At 39.5% G+C, this 14239-nt stretch overlaps 1 protein-coding gene across 1 annotated transcript in view; it reads left to right on the forward strand.

Annotated features, from left to right (window-relative positions):
• Positions 1–14239, forward strand: part of COBL (cordon-bleu WH2 repeat protein) — a 167126-nt gene that overhangs the window by 125696 nt on the left and 27191 nt on the right. The gene's annotated exons all lie outside the window — the stretch shown is intronic.

Genomic DNA, 14239 nt, shown 5'->3' on the forward strand with positions numbered 1-14239 from the left:
AGAGTGATTGGTAGAGAAATCATCCAGTCCAAATCGTATGATGAATTGCAAAGGCCTATGATGCATTTATTTATTAAACATATGGCCATGCAGTCTATCATACACCCATCATCTGTCCCTGTATTGTGCGTTTGTAAAGTAAACTCTGTGGTCATGATTCTCATACACTCATCATTTATGTTTACAGCGACTTTAAGCCCTCTTTATTGTTCCATCCCAGTATAAAAGTGCCTCTTTGTGAACGTTGGGCCGTGCGTGTGTGTATAAGACAGCAGTTCTGTCTTCTGAACTTGGCTTCCAGTCACTACCATGACTCTCAATATATATTTAGTACATGCAGTAGGCACCATTTAACTTTCCATACTAAAATACATGTTATCTTAGAAGACAGAATGTAACTTATTCCATCCCTTCAAAATTACAGCCATGTTGTGTTCTTATGTCATTGGAAAACTATGATCTCCCCCCTCAAGGACAGTGAGACAAACTTGCTGTCACTGTTTACACACTTCTTATTCAGATATCTCATGTATATTGTGCAGATAGGCTTCTGTGTAGCACCTGTATGGCTAGAGAAGTCCACTGTTAAAATTCATAAAAAGTTGACAGAACAAAAATTAATTCTTTGCTTATCCAGAAGAGCTTACGTGTAATAAACTCCGCTGATTTTTGCTGAGGTGGAGAAGGGCGAAGGTGATCTTGCAAGCAAGGATCAGCTGCTTTATTCCTTGTTTATTGCATATTCTTCTTTGATGCTTTGACTTCAAGTGGTAAATTACTGTTGAAAGGATCAAGCCCAGTAGCAAGAATGAACTACTTTAGAAGTTGATAACATACTGAATAGGTATCAACTACTGAGTCCTTTATATCCCTTGAATGTTCCTTGAACATGAAAGATTTTTTTTTTCCCTGTTCAGTTCTGATAAGAAAATTGTAAATTTGGGTCACCAGATCTGCTTCATTTTCTCATGCCTTGAGAAAGTTCTGAAGAAGACGACTTAGTCCTGGGTAAAGGTAACACCAGTTGGAAAGGAGGTATTTTGTATTCCCTTACATGTTCACTGTGCTGCTTGCCACAGTATTGGAAATAATACCTGTGATTTTGCAGACTTTGAGCAAAAAGTCAGTCCTACTGTAAGGGACCACAATTCCTTTGAATATAACAAAATATTTTCTGGTTATATTAAGTATGGGACTGGAGTCAGTGAATCAAATAGTTTTTCTAGACTCATTTCCTGATATTTAGGTTTTTAACTGTTATTTACTTATTTCATAGAGTGTGGAATAAACTTGAGCTTCACATTTCCCATACTGACTAAATATAAAGACATTTCTCTTCTAATTCCCTTGCAGCCCAGCTCGGCAATCCAAGTGGTCTGTAGATAAACTGTGAATGTTTATTCTAAGTGAAACCAAATTCCCTGTTTTCCTCTTCCTTAGTCAAAATAAGAGCAGTTTAACTCTGTCAGCCATACCTTTAATAACTGAGTGGCATCTTAAATGTACTCTGTTGTACTTGAACAGTGGAATATGAAGAAATTGGCACACCCATACAAGTAGGGCCAAATCAAACTGGAAGGTTGGTATTTGAAATGGCATTGAAATTTGTAGTGCAAGATTCTACTAATTCAAATGCAGGCAATGCACAGAGAGCTACAGAAAGCAAACTGTTGAAAATTTTTGTATTCTCTGTCCCAGGTAAGTGATAATACCCATACCAAAGTGCTTGTTCCATCCTTAGAGATGCTCATACTCAGCTTTTCCTATTACCACTTCTAAGTCAGTAAACACTGACTAAAATGCCTGCCTGCTTTCTTCTAAGAAATTGAGAATTCTGGCCATGCACATTCACTTCTGAGTTTTAGGGCCTGAGGGAGCAAAAGGCTGAGAGCAGAGACGGAGTCTCTTTTGTCAGCTCCTTTTGTGGATTCCATAATTGGTTCCTGGCATGGATAAAAGAATTACTTTCCAACCTACTGTACCATAAGCAAAGGTGGGGTGTAATGGAGGACAAAGACAAAGACAACAAAAGAAGACGGAGGAAAGAATGAGAAAGGAGGACTATGACTGACAAATATTTTTTTTTCTTTTAAGACTATTGTGATTAAAGGTGAAAGTAAAGTTGCTAAATATATGGTAACCTCCCATAAGCAGTGAAGGACTGGTAGGGGAGTATCTATTTACCTGTTAGAGCAAACAAACAAAACAACTAATTTTTTCACTTCAAGCATCTAATGAAAATTATTATTGATATCTGATTTTTAAAGCATGTAGGTTAGCATTTTTCTTCTTTTCTCTCCCATGGTTGTTTCTTTCCTCAATTTTTTCACTTCACAAGAAATTAAAAACTAAAGGGGAAAATATTTTTTCAGCTTGTAAAAACATGAAAATTAACGGAGAAATATTTTCAACATTTTTTTCTTAACTAAGTGAAAACATGCAACCAGCTCTATTTATAAGGTGTGTCTATAGGTGTAACAATAAAGACTTGAATGTAAGAATTTAAGAATTCTTATAATTCTTAAATTATAAGAATTATGAAGAATTATAAAGACTGTAAGAAGAACTAATCTACTGGCTTTAAGTTCAAGATAAGAACTTTCTTTACTTGACTTTTACTCGTAAGAGACAGAGCGTTTTGGAAGCTAAACAGACTCTTATACCTGACTTTCTGTACAGAAAGCCTCACAGTGGACTGCTAAGGTTTTTTGGGTACTACCAGTCTCTTGGACATGTTAAATCAATGCTCAGGAGTGACAGGATTCTTTTTTACCAGGTAAAACTTACCCTGCTTTCTCCCCAAAATGAGGAAAGATTTTTTTTTTTCCCCCAGAAGAAATCTTATTTCAATTAAACACAGTGTATGTGAACATTTTATTGATTATTTATAATTTAAAAATGTATTTTTTTTACTTTTAAAACCCTTCTCTGCTAGCCTTCAGAAAATGAGAACAATATGCTGATTAACTGACCAGTCAGTTAAAGAAACTTAGAGGTTTGAGTGTCCAAGTTTTCCAAGTGAAAACATTTGTTGGGGGGGAAAAAAAAAAGCATACATATACTGTAATTTGCTTGTTTGCTCCACTCCCTTGTGGACATGCCCAGCTTCCTCTGTACCTGGCAGCTTTCCTGTTCCGTATTCATCAAGCTAATCAATGGGATTCAGATGTTCCTCAAATAAAATCATTTGTCTTCAGTCTGCTCTTACAAAGGACACAGATTGTACTAAAAAGGCTTTTCTTCACTTTCAGGGTACATTAAATACATGCCACTGTTCATAATACAAGGCTTTGGCAATGTATCGATTGCATTTTTTTTACACAAAAAAATCCTTGCACAGGGAAACTCCTTGCGGTTTTTCCATGGAGTTAAATTAGTGCCTCAGAGAAAATGAGCAGACTGAAAGCAATGGAGACAGAAGTCTTTAAACTTACGTGCTGTAATGTGACGAGTAATAACAAACCACCAGCTTGATTCTGTGCTGGTCTGATAGGGGCCGCTCTGAAGTGAGAGGAGAGTCTTATAATCTCATGCTGAAATTATGAGCAATCAGGAGAAGGAAGATAATGTTTGAGCTTTACTCTACAAACTGTACTGTACAAAGTGGAACAGTCACCACTCACACCTGCTAAAAAATTTTCTGAACACAATCTGTGTGTCCTGTTTTTAGGAAAAAAAAATTTAAAAATTAATTTCTTTGGCGTTTAAAAGAGTAGGTGCTTTTTTTTTTTTTATGTCCTTTTTTAGTTAGGGATAAGAAGGGGAAAGAAAGGGGATAATAAAGAGATAATAATGGATAAAAAAGGGAAAAAATAGGTGGAGGAGATAATCCCAGAAGCTTCATATTCTTGCTTTTCAAAACCAAAATGGACGTTAGGATTTGGGAATTTTTCCTTTTTTTTTTTCTTCTTTGTTGTCTTCTCCTCCCTCAGACCCCATCAAGTAATTCCTTAAACATTTCTTTTGGACTTCTGTATTAATGACTCAGTTCTCTGGTATCTAAACCCCAGCACACTCTGGGCTGAAGCTTTGTTCATAGCATCCTTCCCTCAGGTATCCCTGGTAGATAATAGAGAATGAGCTTTTATGTCAGCACGTATATGAAGAAAGTCTCCTTGCTCTGTCCTTCTACCTTCTTAGGAAACTTTTGGAACTGAACTTTAGAATGTTATCCTTCCTGACTAATTCAGGAGAAGTTGGCAGCCAGTTTAAAAGTTACTGGAGGGTTTCATAGACAGACTTATAAACCTACAACAGTGTGACCTTCTCAACCTAATTTCTGTAGGAACTGAGGCTAGAAAGAAAGAAACTCAAAGACATTTCCAAATTTTCCATAGGAAAAATGACCTTTTATGCTGATCCTAATTAAGCACATTAACTCAGGTGAAATATTCCCCAAACTAGTTTGTCTGTTTTGAGGGTATGATCATAGTGAACCTTCAAATTCTAGAAATGGCCCTGCTCCAGCAAAGCACTTAAGCATGCTTAATCAGGTACCCCATTATACAGCATGCACGTTATTATTGAATGAACTTTGTAAATGAAAGCCGTAAAATGCTTCACATGAATAAAAATGCAGACAAATTTTCCCTGTGGGGATTCATCCCATGCAGGAGATATCTGCAGCTTTGCATTTTAATCAGTGAGCCGTCCGATCCTGCTCCCGTTGAAGTCAGTGGCAAAACACAACTGCTGAAGTGGAAGCAGGATCCGATACTAACAGCGCAAAATATGAAAGGGGAAAATTTATTCCAAGTGGGTGTTCAGATGATGACCCATTTCTTGCATCAGGCTACTGTTCACCGTAGCACCAGAGATGACACTGCCATTAACATTTTACTATCCACAAATCGGTACAGAGCATAACATCCAGTTACCACTCTTGCCTGTTTGCATTTCTTCCTCCTGGTATTTCAAGTTAATAGGGAAGGAGAGCCCCAGGGCAAAGCACGATTGATGAGATAATTGACTTCACAAGAGGACTATGAAAGAGCAGGCCAAATTCATCTCTGGCTTAAGTATTCCCGTCTCTGCTTATGTCTGAAATAATCTGATCTAGTCCATCTACTGTCAAAGAGGAGTGGTGGCATGACAGCAGAGCTCTTCTGTGAGCACTTTGTTCTCCACCTGTCCAATATTCCTCTCCCTACTAGGCTCCCAGGGAGAGCTTCAGTGTGCACTCCTGAAAAAGATAACCTCATGGCTAGAGCCTGAAGTCGAGTTCATGATACCCTGCATTTGATTCTTGCCCCATGCAGTGATTTCCTGGCTATGTGTGCGTTACTGGAAGAGAAGTCTGTCTGTTGCCATCCTTCCATGCAACCAATTGCCTTTATGGGCTTCTGCAGCGTGTCTGTGGCTCTTCGCTGCTAGCGTAGCCCCAGGGTGGCTGGCAATGTTTTGGGTGGTGAGTGTGCTCGGCATGCACTGTCCTGGCCTCACTGGCCTCAATTTGCCCTCATCCCAGCACAGGAGTCTGGTTTTCAGAGTGCCTAGGAAATGTCCTTTGCAAATGGTACAATGCCCCTGTGGAGGGTATCGCACAAGATCTTCAGGGAGATACTTAGTGTATCTGGTCCTTGGTTTTGTTCTCTGCAGGAATAGTTCTTTCTTCACTGGGCAGTTTCAGAAGACAAAATGTTTTAGTGATGAGAAGCGTCTAGGTAATCCAAGCAGTGTCTCTCCAGGTAGATACTTCTATTGACATCATTGGACGTCTTAACAGCGATGAGAAATACGATAGCAGAGTAATCGAGTGTGAATGTGCAGTAAAATGCATAGTAACTAAACTCAGAAAAGAAGCATGCTTTTCTAGGTTAAAATATTTCTAGAAATATAATCGCCAACGTAAACCACCAGCCAAAGTATATTGACAAGCCTGTTGTTGTTTGAACTTTGGAGAGGGAAGCAGGTATTCCATTGATCAGGAGGTCCTCTTGTACATCAAAAGAGGTCAGAGTAGAGTTCTGTGTCTTTATAGCGCAGAGGTGTATGAAAATGTTTTTGTATCTATATTTGGAGCTAGCTGCTGAAAATCTTCTGTGAAGGTATTTACGTTATTGGTGGTTTGGCTGAAGCATGTTTTGGCCAATAAATGGAGTTATTTTGTGCTGTCCTAATTGTAAGTTAGACAGGTGGTTTGTGCATGAAACATTTAATTTTCTCAGGGCTCTGTCTGACTTCAGATGATACTATAGATACTATCCTATACAAAGACAGAAGGTGATGTAAGGGAAAGTGATGGATGCACTGATGGGGGAACTGAAGGGCGAAATCACAGATCTGAATGGACCGAGGTGCTCTGAGGATGGGTAAGAAAAAAAAATCCACAGGAGTGATGAAATCCCATTTTGTTAACCACCACTCCAGCCTGGAGTTCACTCTTAGCTTTTGGTATTAAGCAAAACCAGTATTTGTTGCCATTACTGCCTAGTAAGTCTGCATTATTAGGAAGGTACTGAAAGTATTTTTTCTCATTTGTGCAGCAGTTCTCAATAGAAGTGCTTATATGCCCAAGGCAAGTATACTTTGTCCCCATAAACAGAAAGCAACTGTTCAAAATATTTTTATCTGTGTAATACCTAATGGCTTCAGTAATAGATAGCTTATTACAGATTGACCTGATTCTTTTCCACGCTTCCTAACTTTTAAATCACTTTTAGTCAGAAATATGTACACAACTGGGAATGGAATGGTGTCTTTGTACAACGGAAAGAGCTCTTAAATCCCACAAGTGTGTGTGTATGTATGTGTATGTGTATTTGGTTTAGGGTTGGGTTTTTTTGTCTCTTCTTTGCCGAGTTTGCTGGCAGCTAGTCTCTGGGGAAGGAAAGTATAATTACAATGCAAAAGTGTTTTATGTTTTTCTCCTCTGGATTATGCTAGAAATACAAACTGTAGTAGAGATTTTACGGAATTTTTAACAGGCTAACTAAAGAAGAGAATGAATTGGTAAAACAGTGCACGAGGGGGAAAGATGGTGAAATTTAAAAAGAAAAGTTGAGCAAATGGCCTTTTTTCTGTGGTCTTAAAAATCACCTAATAAAACATTGTGTTATTGCATAAGTGCACTAATCATTTCTGGTTTTAATCGTTACACCTCATACACTTTTCAGGCAATTTCATAGAGTGTGTTCTCTAAGGTGGCTCATGAAAATCACCCGTACAGTCCATTTGTTTAGATTCTGCAGTGTGCTTGAATGAAAGCCGACCACCTCTGTAAAGGATGCGGATTGCCAAAATCTATCACTTCAGACTAATAATTCCCAGCAAAATGTGGAGAGTGGTTTATTTCTTCACCAGGCTCATTATATTGGGCAGTCTCTGGTTTTAGATCTAGATTTTCCTTTCCTGCAAAGGCCTCCAAAGAGCCCCATGATCACAGTGCATAACCAGTGTTACGCATGGTGATTTATGACGTGCAAGTCTGAAGCTATCTATTATATGCTCTTAAATGTATTTCCATGTTATCCTGCTCCTCTAACCTACATTGCTTGCTCATAGTCTTTTTGAACTGCACGGATTAGGCACACTGCCCCTCTCCTCACACCTAAGTAAAATACCACCTAGAGCCAGGAAAGCACCTCGTGAGTCGTTCTAGCTTGCTCTTAACTTCAGATAGTGAACACCAGGAACTGTTGTGAAAGTCTCCCCATCATACTTCATTGTGTATAAAAGGAAATGAACAACTCACACTACTGACTCATTTTTTAAAATCTATCCTTCTGCAAGCCAAGTGGCAATGGTCTCCAGTTAATCGAGGAAAGATCTACTTCGACACACGATTCTTTTCCTGTCAAAGAGCATTTTGCTCTTCATGTCGCTTTTGTGACATCTGATCCCTTCAGATAAGGAAGGCTGGTTACTGACTATGGTGTGGACTCCTCAGAGCCTCGAAACGAGGCTTTTATAAAAGCAATGAACTAGTAGGTTCAAGAGAGAGTGAAAAGCAGTTTAGCAATAGCAGCAGCATTCTGGGTCAAATGGGCTTTGCAGAGATCAGAGAGGCTTTTCCGTCATTGAAGAAAGGATTGTGGGAAAGAAATGGGGGTAATAAAGTCCAATATGTTAATTTTCCCCTGTCTGAAAATCTGTATGGCATTAGTTCAGAAATTTTTCTTTGTGTGCTTGTTTGGCAGGTGGTAAAAATAAAGGTCTGAAATGGGAGAGGGTAGCAGACATTTACTTGAAGTGGTAGTTTCGTCTGAGTCTTTGAAGCGCCAGCAGACAGTCTTACCTAGTGTTGTTTCGAGAGAGAGACTTCACAATAATTTTCAACACAGGTTTGAAAGGAGAATCAAACATTAGTGCACAGACCTTCACAGTCGCTTGTACATGGAAAAAACAACGGAGGGACTGGGATACTCTTCATTTCCCACTCCCTGGCTTGATCCTATCTTTTATTGCCTTTGCTGTAGGAAACACCATTGCCAAAAAAGCTTTTATAAAAGTTACAATACCTTTGTGTTCCGATATCAACTAACAACAGACAGGTTTAACCTCAAGGGAAGTGCTTAACTACCTCATATTGGTAAGGCAGGTTAAATCAGTCCACATTGCATTTATTTTTCAACCGTAGGAGGGTAGGTCTAGGTAGCTAAGTTAACTGTGATTAGCTTCGGATCGACTGTGGAAATGCTGAAGATTCACAGGGCGTATCTAATAGTGCTGCATATGTACCTTTCTGATGATACGTCTGATGAGACGTGTCCTTTGTGAGTCTCTAATTTTTGTTATTGGCTAGCGTGTAAAGGAATGGATTTAACTTCTGTTTGCAGCTTTTGTGCAGTAAGAATGACTGCAATTAAAGAACCTGTTGGAAAACATGAGCGTGGGGCATAAGACTAGGAAGGAGACTGAAAATATCTCATTATGTGAGAACTGGGAGTCACATGCAGGACTGCGTGAGTCAGCAACATGCCCTTACGGTGATGAAGCACTAACCACAGACTGGGTTGCGCTAGCAAGAGCATAGCCAGCAGATCAAGGGAAATGATTACTCCCCTTTACTTGGCTGCCATGAAGCCACATCTGTGTCCATTGTCCAAAAGCGGCTTCAGTTTTGAGTTCTGTGGAGCACGTTAGTGACAAACCAGAGCAGGGGCAGCAGAGTTTGGCAGAAGGCATCGAAGATGTACATGAAGGTGCTGAGGCAACAGGGCTTGTTCAGCCTGCAGAAGGGAAGGGGAAGGAGAATTTGAATGCTGTCTTGCGTCTGAAGGAAAAGGAAGAGCGAGCCAGACTCTTCCCTGAGATTCACTGCAAGAGGCTAAGACTGCAACAGTGACAAGTTGCAGCTAGAAAAATTTCAGTTTGGCATAAAAAAATGTTCTTCATGGGGAGAAGCATTAAACATTGCCCAGGGAGTGATTCATGATTTCCTAGAGAGGCTGTGAAGTCTCCATGCTTGGAGATTTTCAAAACTCAGCTGCTCAAGGCTCTGAGCAACCTTGTCTAAGCTGGAAGTTAGCCTTGCTTTGAGGAGGATGTTGAACTAGGTGACCTCCAGAGGTTCTTTCCAGATTAAATTGTTCTGTGATTCTATGACCTAAATGAGCTGAGCCAACATTAAGCTGCTCTACATCCTCGTTTTGGAGGAGGGCTGGAGCTGCAGAGCATGGTTCCTCACCTCAGCATTTCCTGGCCTCACCTTCAGTTTCTGCAAGGCAGTTACAGGAATTGGGAGAGAAGGAGTGCCTCAGAGTTTGATCCGTTCCCCCACTCCTCCCATGCTATTGTTAATGTATAACAGTGGTCATCTATTTTCTCTTTGTTTCTTTTAATTTAAAAAAAAAAAGGAAGTATGCATGTAGGCTCAAATACGCTAAGAAGCATATTGGATTAAAACAGTCTTAACTGCAATAAATAGAAGTTTGCCCATTCTGTCTTGTGTTTTAACTGCTCACTGAATGGTTTTTAACACCTATCTGTACATTCAAGTTTTTGATCCATGAGCAAAATGAATGAAATGTAACCAGAACACATTGTACCTGTGTGAAAGCTCTTAAGCTAATCCTGTGTTGTCCATTTTCATAATCACTGTTAATCATTGCCATAATAAATGTTTGCTTTTCCCATTTCTTCCACCAGACTTCTTCCAAGTGTATGAAAAAATGTGCACTTTTTTAAGACTGGTCTTTTGTGATGGTGTAACTTTTCAATGCTGGTACAAATAATTAGAGCAGTGTTTCTTTCTGTTGCTAAGTTTTAAGTACTGTCAGTGAAATAATTATGTTGTAATTTGGGGATCATTATAAGAATTAATATTCTTTAACATCATGAAGTTTGTAATATTTTTTACAACTTCATTGTAATAGACCATTTGAACTACAGCAAAGCAATTTTAGTCCATGAAAAGAAAGTTTTTTGGCAGTGGAACAAGTGATGAAAGACGTTGGAAAATGATTACCAACCTCTTAGCAAGAACTCAGAGGAATTAGAGGAACTCTGCATCTCTAAAACCATTACGAAGTTCAGATTATTCACCATGTAGGGGTTAAATCAACTGTTTCCTCTTTAAAAATGCTTTTGGATATACTGTTTCTGTCATTATTGAATGTGACAGTAAACCACCAGCAGTGCTGTAAAACCAGAAGGTCACAGCACTTAGCGAACAGTTGCAGTCTGACAAGACTTACGCCCGGAGCCCGTTGCACTCAGAGGGAGTGATGGCTTGGGCTTTGGTGACTGATTTTGTAAGTCTGGGTAGGATATGTGCCTTTTGAACACTTGGATCTGATTCTAATCTCCTTCAAAGTCAGTGGTTGTTATTTTCATAGCAGTAATCAAAGCGAGTATTTTACCCATGGTAGTCTTCACCTGTTGAATTAAATCTTCTTTTCTGAAAGCGCTGATTAGCATTTAAACCAGGTGAGGTTTATCTGTCTCCCCATCATTGGCATTCTGTATGAGTAATGTGTACATATATGCGATATCAAACTGCACGAGTGCAGATATGACTCCTCTAAACTCGGAGCTCAGTGTTTTCCTAATTACTTACAGCCTATTGAGATTAAAGCAACAAGATCTCTTTTGTGTTAAACAAGAAGCTCACATTCTTTACTGATGAGCTACTCTCCTCTTTCCCTCTTGGTGATCACGGGCAACATTCCTGCAAACAGAGTCCCAGTCCCCCCCCTCAAGAAAGCCTTTGTCGCTTGTGGTTGACCTAATTGTGCAGCACAGCGCTGCTGCTGCTGCTGCTGCTGAGCAGGGGAGGTCCCTGGTGTGGCACTCACGTGGGCTTTGCACAGTCTGCAACCTGGAGCAGGATGTAGGTAAGCGGCAATGCAGGGCATTGAGGGACGCTCTCCAGTTTCACTCGTGGGCGAGACGTCCCTTGGAGATTCCAGTATGACTTGGAGACTGTGGGCCAAGTTCTTCACCCCTTTCAATATCACACTCCACCTGAAGCCCGTGAACGGGGTCACATGGTACTGAAAAAAAGATCTTGGCATTGTTATATATTTGGAAACCCAGACAGTCTTCTGAGGTACAGCAGTGTTTCAATAATGTATTATCTGTGGCAATTGTTATTTGTGTGTCCAATCCTGAAGTACTTGCTGAATATGCTGTCTTAACATGGATGTGTCTAAATGAGGTCTTGAAGATCAGAGCCCATATGGAAATCTTCTTAGTGTCATGACAGAGAAGAGAGAAAAAAATGTTGAGATTTTTCTTTATTCGACCAACAAATAACCTCAGTAGCTGCCATCGTTGTGGTCACACTGTGCTTAGCGTGTGGTGGTTTTCTCCTCTGAGAAAAAATATGCGAAAATCACAACGCAGAATCACATCTACTACTGTGCGTTACCCAGTTCTCTGTGTAGAATTAGAAAGTTTTAAAAGGTATTTTCTGACTCTTGGAGTCAAGACCACTCAGTAAAGTTGAGGTAGGCTTTTTTCATGTCACGTATCATTACCCAGTAATGCCCATCCTTCTTCAATTTGCACCAGTGGAGACTTAATCAAGCAGGTAGAAGGAAGAATAGATTCTTACTTAATCCATCCGAGATAGCTCAACTTTAAAACAGGGGTGTATTAGTGCTGCTCTTAGCTGAAACAAGGTTGTTAACATGACACAGAACCGTAGCAGTTGTGTTTTATGTGTGTGCTTTCATGTTGAGACGAGTAGTAGCGGCAATCAAAATGGTTTGCCTCAGCCAGCAACTCTGTTCAGTGCCATGTGTTAACGGTGTTAAAAATTAATGGATCTTCTCGGTGAAGATAAAAGATTAGGGAAGCGCTTTGACAAACTGATAGGCTTGAAGAAAAGGGGACGTTTTGGTTTTGCTTGGGCACGGGGAATTTAATAGTTGAGTAGAAAGATGAGAGAGTAGTAGTTCTGTAGTTCCGTGCTTCAGGATGAAACTGCTATTGAATGAGGAGGTTCTTGCACTGGACGGGACGATTCAGCTGCCGCGATCCAGACGTAACAGATAGGGATCGATTCGCATGTGGACCCTGATAGTAAGAGAATTGGTTTTCGTTTCGTTTGTCAGTATGTGGGAAGAATGGGCTGGGGGGTGGAGATCCTGCTGTAGAGCAGCTTGCTGAATCACACCAGGGAGAGACTCGAGTGTTGTTACTGCAGTAGGCAAGTAGGGCTGTGTGACCAAAAGGATCTAAATCCCTGAGCAGAAAGATGCAGGAAATAGTTGCAGGCAGGCGAGAAGAGGGTGAGGAAATGAGAGAGACAGCTAGGGAGGAAAAGCCTGCCATCCTCGTGTCAGGAACTGGAAGTAGGTACTTTGTTAGAAATGTACTGTGCCAGCTCTAGGGTGGAGGTCATTTATGGTATCCTGGTGACAATAGATGTGGCCTGTATTATATAGAGGTCTCTCTGCATCAAGGTATACTGCATTGTGCATTACTTCAAAATCTTCCCGTGTGCTTCCACTCTTCAACTTCCACTCTTTAAATCGATTTCTTTGCTATCCGACTTTGTTCTGTTCTTAACATATTGTAACTTTTACTGATGCTTTGGTGGTGGGTTGTTACTGGGGTTTTTTGTTTGTTTGAAAGCCAGGCGGGCCATATACTCTTACCTGTTCGTTTACTGTCTATTTTTGTGGGGTTTTATTATTTGGAGTTTAGTGTGAAATTATTCATATTTCTCCTTGATGTTGGTGTTTTCCTAACTGTAGTTCTGTCATGAGCATACTCTAATCCATTCAGTAACACATACTTAGTTCCTGTAATTGCCATTTTTAGATGGAACGATCTCTTGAATTAAATTTGGAACCTAGACCTAATGTTATAGAAAATAAGGTCAAAGAAATCAAGTAACATTACTTCCAAAGTCGCAGTAGTGTCTTTGGATCATCTTCCATCATTAATATCGATGCTTGACAGCACTTACAACTTTAATCATGATTTGTAACCCTCTGAATTTTATTGCTCCTGCTGTCAGAAATCAATTTCAGTACTTAATGGACCTTGTAACCTCAGTCAAGGAGAATGTTGGTTTGATTTTTATTTTAGTTTTACTCAAAGCTTCAGTGCTAAGCTACACCCTTACAAAATTATTTCTGTGACATTTTTTAACAAAGTTGTTTTCAGTTCTCTGACTTAAAGAAAATACTTCTGTGTATACAACATAATACAGAAGTCTTTCTCTCCGTTGATCGTTTTTATTGACCTGTAGCTTCATGTATGCTTCAAAAAGTTGTAGATTCTGACCCTAAAAAACAGTGAAGTGTATGCTTAATCTTAGTCATGCTTGTAGACCTAGGACTTCTCATATAATTAACATCCACCACAAGTGTCTGCAGGATCAGACCATAAACTATTGTTTAATCTTCCTTTTGCTTACTGAGGTTGAAGAACAGAATGGAGCACACTTATAATTCCAAATTAAACATTTAGATTAGTCTTTATTGATTCTTTTTGATCAGAAGAAGTGTGTTTGGGCTTGATTCTGTCTTTAGTCACCCAGTAATTTCAGTCATTGAAATTATTGACCTTGTTGGGAGTTCCCCTTTAATGGCATAATTGCAGGATGGAGTCTAGAGTTGTATATTTCTTAAAGGAAATAACAAAATTGTATTTTGCACAAAAAAAAACCCTAAAACAAAAAAACCTAGCTCATAGGAATCAAACTAAAACAGAGTACGAAAAATTGTACTGTGTCTAATCTTCTCTGAAAATGTGAACTTTATTAATAGAGTTAAACATGCAAAGAGCATATCCCTTGATCTCCTTTATAAATGGCTAACTGTGGGAAAAGGTTGTGCTTTAA

This window comes from Calonectris borealis, chromosome 2 (genome assembly GCF_964195595.1).
Source record: "Calonectris borealis chromosome 2, bCalBor7.hap1.2, whole genome shotgun sequence".
NCBI lineage: Eukaryota > Metazoa > Chordata > Aves > Procellariiformes > Procellariidae > Calonectris > Calonectris borealis.